Source organism: Petaurus breviceps, unplaced genomic scaffold (genome assembly GCF_028583685.1).
Source record: "Petaurus breviceps papuanus isolate PSGF00001 unplaced genomic scaffold, PetGlider_PUasm1.0 523, whole genome shotgun sequence".
Classification (NCBI taxonomy): Eukaryota; Metazoa; Chordata; class Mammalia; order Diprotodontia; family Petauridae; genus Petaurus; species Petaurus breviceps.
In genome coordinates, this window is record NW_027186356.1 from 4,345,529 (window position 1) to 4,351,889 (window position 6,361).

Sequence of the window (6,361 nt, forward strand, 5' to 3'; positions counted from 1 at the left end):
AGCACTCTTTCTCTCTCTCTCTCTCTCTCTCTCTCTCTCTCTCTCTCTCTCTCTCTCTCGGCTAATAGGCTCAGAGGCAGAGCACATTACAACCCTTGTGATTCAGTGCCTTTATTTATAATTAGCTTACTACAAAAAGGTGTGAAAGTCGTCCTAGAAACAAGCTTCCCCTAAATAAACTCCTCCCCCAATGGGCTCTCTGTGACTCAGGATGTATCACATTTGGGCTGGAGTTCAAAACAGCAAGACATCTGTGACTGAACACTTTGGTCACATACACCTATTAATGGATGGGGAAGATCTTCATATTCCATTAACATTACAGTATTCAGAGTAATAATTGATAAATAGAATTATGTGTAGAATGTACCTATTCATGTATAATGGTAGGCATCTCTAGGGCAGGAGGTGGGAGAGGAGGGAAGAAAAAAAGGGAAAAAATTTACCTGATAATTTTGTTGTATATTTGAAAGGAATACTAAGTTGTGCATAGCAGATTTGCAGTTTTATGTACTACCATCTTTTTATTGTCCAATGTTATGGAAATGCTTGTTTTATTCCACAAATTAAAAATACAATTTAAAAAAATTTAAAAAAGAATATAGGAAAGGTCAAAGGGACAAATTTTTGAAGGGATTTAAAATCCAAAAAAAGTATTTTATATTTGATCCTTGAGATTTAATTGAGAGTAACTGGATTTTATTAAGTAGGGTGGTAACATGGTCTGATCTGTACTTTAATTTCATTTGGGTCCCTCAGTGCATGATAGACTTGGAATGGGAAAAAAACGAGGCTGAGAGATGAATTACAAGGCTGCTGAAATCAGCCTGGTGTGAGATTATAAGAGTCTGAACCAGTCATGGCTATGTGAATTGAGAGGAGAGAATACCTATCAAGAAAGAATGAATAAGACTAGGCAACAGATTGGATATGAGAAATGATTGTGGAAAAAGAGCTGGGAGTAAAATCTAGCGTCCAAAGCGAGGCAACTTGGAATAGGATGGAGCCCTTAACAGTGACTAGGAAGTTGAGAAGAAGGCAAAGTTTGGGTAGAAAGATGAGTTTTGTTTTGTATATGTTGTATTTGAAATGCAAATATGCCATCCAGGTTGAAAGAACTAAGAGGCAGTTGGTGATCTGAGATTGGAACTCAGGAGAGAGGTTAGGGTGGGGTATTAGATTTAGGAACCATCTACATAAAGACTATTGAACCCATGCAAGCTCATGAGATCTCCAAGGGAGAAAGTGTAGAGAAGTAACAGAAGATCAAGGACAGACACTTAGGGTACACATATGGTTAGTGACTCCATCTTGGATGAAGAACAAGCAAAAGAGAGTGAGAAAGAGCAGTCAGTTCGATTGGAGGAGAAACAAGAGAGAGCAGCATCATGAAAGCTTAGAGAGGGGAGAGTATCAAACAGAAGAGGATGATCTGAAGAGCCAAAGGCTGCAGAGAGGTATAAAAGGATAAGGATTGAGGGAAAAGCCATTCAATTTGTCAGTTTAGAAACCATTGGTGACTTTGGAGAGAATAGTTTTAGGTGAATGTGTTCAGAAGCCAGATTGCAAAGGGCTTTGAAAAGGAAGAGGAGAGGAAGTAGAAGCCTCAATGGTACATGCTTCCTCAAGACGTTTAGCCAAGAAGGTGAGGAAATACATTATGCAGTGGGTTACAGGAACAGTAGAAGGAAGTGGGGATTTTTTCAGAATGAGGGAGGTATGGACATGTTTGTAGGCAGCAGGTAAAAACCGAGAGACAGGGAGAGACTGAAGATTAGTGGGATACTATAGGTGAGAGAGGGGGCAATATTCTGAAGAAATAGAATGGGATGGGATGAAGGACCTATATTGATGGATTAACCTTGGGAAGAGGAAAGCTCATCTCCTCATGAGATGCAGGGGTGAAGGAAGAGATGCTTAATTGATGGCAGATTAAAAGAAGGGAAGACTGGACAGCTCTAGGCTAATGGTTTCAATTTTTTCAGTGAGGTATAAAGACATTAGAGGCACCATTCATTAAGTAGCAGAGCTAAATACAGTTAGTAGAAACCAGAACTAGAGATACACAGAGTATGAGGGAGAGACCATATGATAGAGGAAAAAGAGAATGTGGGGATATAAATCTAATCTTAGAACTCTACTGCTCAATAGATTGCCCCACAAATGCTAAGACAACTGCTTTTCTAGGGCCTAAGCCCTGGAGACCCAGGGTCTGGTTCTGTCATGCATAAAAACCACAAAATATTTGGAAGAGTGAGCTCCTAGACACTTAGATTTCTTATTTGATTAAGGGCTTCATTTCCTTCTCATCTCCTTTCAAAGCTAGACTCAGGAGCTCACACTTGTCTGCTATGAAGAAAACTCATTTCAAGTCAAACTAATTTAAAATCATTTTGCTGTTTAACTGAGGTAGGAAGAAGAACAGGTGGAGGAGGACTGGATGATGAGAAGAACCAGGTCCTCTCCAATTTCCAGTCTGAAGTGTATGCTAAAGAACATGGGGGAAAGAAACAGGGAACTTTGAGTCCATTGAGCCACTTCAGCCTTTAATATATTCCTGGGCCAATTCAGTGCAATTAAATAAGCATTCTTTTTCTTTTTTTTTTAAATTAAATTTTATGTTTATTTTTAGTTTACATCATTCATTTCCACAAGATTTTGAGTTACAAATTTTATTCCTGTCTTTCTGCTACCCATCACCCCAAAACTGCAATTCCATTGTATACCCCCTCCCTCAATCTTCTCTCTCCTATAACCTCCCCCTTATCCCCTACAACTTTCCAGTAGGGCAAGATGGATCCCCATACCCCAGTGCTTATTATTTTATTTCCCAGTTGCATGTAAATAATAATAAGTAATATATTTTTAAACATTTGATTTAAAAACTTTGAATTCCAGATTCTTTCTCTTCCTCCCTTGTCACTCACCCTTACTGGGAAGATAAGCATTTCAATATAGGTTGTACATGTGTAGCTATGCAAAACATTTCCATAGTGGATATATTGTGAAAGACTGACTATATTTCCCTCCATCCTATCCCGCCCCCCACTTGTTCTTTTCTCTACTTTTATACTGTCCCTTATTTTTTTTTTTTTTGCTTTTTGGAGGGCAGTTGGGGTTAAGTGACTTGCCCAAGGTCACATGGCTAGTTTTTGTGTTAAGTGTCTGAGGCCGGATTTGAACTCAGGTCCTTCTGACTCCAGGGCTGGTGCTCTATTCACTGCCACCTAGCCGCCCCTGACCCTGTGCCTTTTCAAAAGTGTGTTCTTCTAAATTCTAACTACCTTCTAACTTCTAACTACTCCCCTAACCCTCCCCTCCATCATCCCTCCTCTCATTCCCTTCCCCCTACTTTCCTGTAGGGTGAGATACCCTATTTAGTGTGTATGTCATTCCTTCCCTAAGCAAAATTCAATGAGAGTAAGGTTGACCCATTCTCTTTTGCCTTCCTGTTTTTTCCCTCCATTGTAACAGTTTTCCCTTGCCTCTTCTATATGAGATCATTTAACCCATTCTGTCTCTCCCCATCTCCTCTCATTATATTCTTCTCTCACCTCTCAATTTCACCTTTTAAGTATCATCCCTTCCTATTCAATTGGTCCTGTGCCCTCTGTCTATGTATACCTGTACACATGTATACACACATTCACATATGTATTCATACTCCCATATATCCTCCTATATAGACATATATAGGTATGTATACATATATATGTATGTGTGTGCATGTGTGTGCGTGTATATATATACACACACACATTAATATTCCCTTCAACTATTCTCATACTGAGAAAAGTTTCATAAATTATAGTTATCATTTTTCCATGTAGGAATGTAAACAGTTCAACTTTGACAAGTTTCTTATGATTTCTTTTCCCTGTTTACCTTCTCATACTTCTCTTGCTTCTTGTATCTGAATGTCAAATTTTCTATTCAACTCTGGTTTTTTCATCAAGAATGCTTGAAAGTCCTCTATTTCATTGACTGACCATATTTTCCTGTGAAACATGATACTCAGTTTTGCTGGGGAGGTTATTCTTGGTTTTAATCCTCCTTTGACCTTTGGAGTATCATATTCCAAGCCCTTCAATCCCTCAATGTAGCAGCTTCCAGATCCTGAGTTATCCTGATTGTGTTTCCACAATATTCAAATTGTTTCTTCTTGGCTGCTTATAATATTTTCTCCTTAATCTGGGAACTCTGGAACCTGGCTATAATATTCCTAGGAGTTTTCTTTTTGGGATCTTTTCAGGAGGTGATCAGTGGATTCTTTCAACCTCTATTTTGCCCTCTGGTTCTAAAACATCAGGGCAATTTTCCTTGAGAATTTCTTATTTTTTGCTCTTTGGAGGGCAGTTGTTAAGTGACTTGCCCAAGGTAAATTAGATTGGAGCAAATGGAAGCTAATGACTTCATGAGAAATCAAGAATTATAAAACAGATCCAAACAAATGAAAAAATAGAAGGAAATGTGAAATATCTCATTGGAAAAACCACATTTTGGAGGGGTTAAGTGACTTGCCCAAGGTCACATGGCTAGTTTTTGTATTAAGTGTCTGAAGCTGGATTTGAATAAAGGTCCTCCTGACTCCAGGGCTGGTGTTCTATTCACTGCACCACCTAGCCGCCCTGAGAATTTCTTAAAGGATTTCTAGGTTTTTTTTTTTGATCATGGCTTTCAGGTAGTCCAATAATTTTTAAATTATCTCTCCTGCATCTATTTTCCAGGTCAGTGGTTTTTCCAATGAGATATTTCATATTGCCTTCTATTTTTTCATTTGTTTGGATCTGTTTTATAGTATCTTGATTTCTCATAAAATCACTAGCTTCCATTTGCTCCAATTTAATTCTGAAGGAATTAGTCTCTTCAGTGAACTTTTGAGATTCTTTTTCCATCTGGCAAATTTGGCTTTTTAAGGCATTCTTCTCCTCATTATTATTTTTTTTTGAGCCTCTTTTGCCATTTGAGTTAGTCTATTTTTAAGGTGTTATTTTCTTCAGTCAGGTTGTTGACTCCCTTTTCATGATTATCTTGCATCATTCTCATTTCTCTTCCCAATTTTTCCTTGACTTCTCTTATTTGGTTTTCAAAATCCTTCTTAAGCTCCTCTATGTCCTATAACCAGTCCATATTTTTCTTTGAAGCTTTTGGTACAGGAGTTCTGACTTCATTGTCTTCCTCCTGTTCCATGGTTTGATCCTTTTTGTCCCCCAAATAGGAATCTAAAGTTTGATTTTTGTGCTTTCTTAGCTTCCTTTGCTTGCTCATGTTGCCATTCAATTATTTGACTTTTGAGCTTTTTGCCACAGTAGAACTCTGCTTCTAGAGAAGAGAGCTTTGTTCCAAATTGCTGAGGTTTTCTCAGCTGCTGGTGCTATTAGTTGGGTGCCCTCTCTGAAACCTCCACTGGCTCTGGCACCTGGTCACACATTGCAGGACCTCCACCCTAGACAGTAATACATATCCAAGCAGGTTAAAGAAGAGCAATTACCCCTCAGAATGGTTGCTTGGTCCCCCTACAATCTGCAGGCCAGGAGCTCTGAAGTAGCCATGTAGCAGCTGTCACTGCACCTCAGTTGCTTCTCCCTCTGGGGGCAGAGGCTGCACCTCCCTCCTGGATCCCCTGTTCCTAAAGTCCACACTGACCTTTTAGTTTGTCTTTGGCATTTATGGGTTGATAATTCTGGAAGCCACCACAGCTGCTGGTGATCCATTCTCCTGAAGTCCTTCCAGCCGTGGTTGGTTGGGGCCCCCCTGAGGCTGAAACCTCCGCCTCATGCAGGGCTGGGCTCTGCTCCCAGCCTGCTGCAATGGACTTTTCCTGTCTGTCTGCTGGGCCACCTTCAGTGGGAGATTTGTTTCTCTCTGTCACTTTGTGGGTTCTGTAGCTCTAAAGTTTGTTTAGAGTCATATTTTATAGGTATTTGAGGTGGTTATGGGGTGAGCGCATGGAGTTTTCCTGCTTCTATGCCTCCATCTTGGCTCTGCCCTTAAACATTTAAAAACATATATTTTATTTTTCTCCAATTACATGTAAGAATAATTTAAACATTCTTTTTTCAAATTCAGTTTTAAATTTTCTCTTCCCCCCCTCATTGAGAAGTCAAGTAATTTGATATAGTTTATACATGTGTAGTCATGAAATACATTTCCATATTAGTCATTCTGTGAAAAACAATACAGACAAAAACAAACCCCACATCAAAATAAAGGAAGTAAGAAAAAGTATCTTTGATCTACACTTGTGCTTCAGTAGTTATTTCTCTGGAGATGGACATCACCTTTCATCGTAAGTCCTTCAGAATTTTCTTAGACTGACATTGTGTTGCTAAAAATAACTAAGGTAGTCACAGGTCATCAT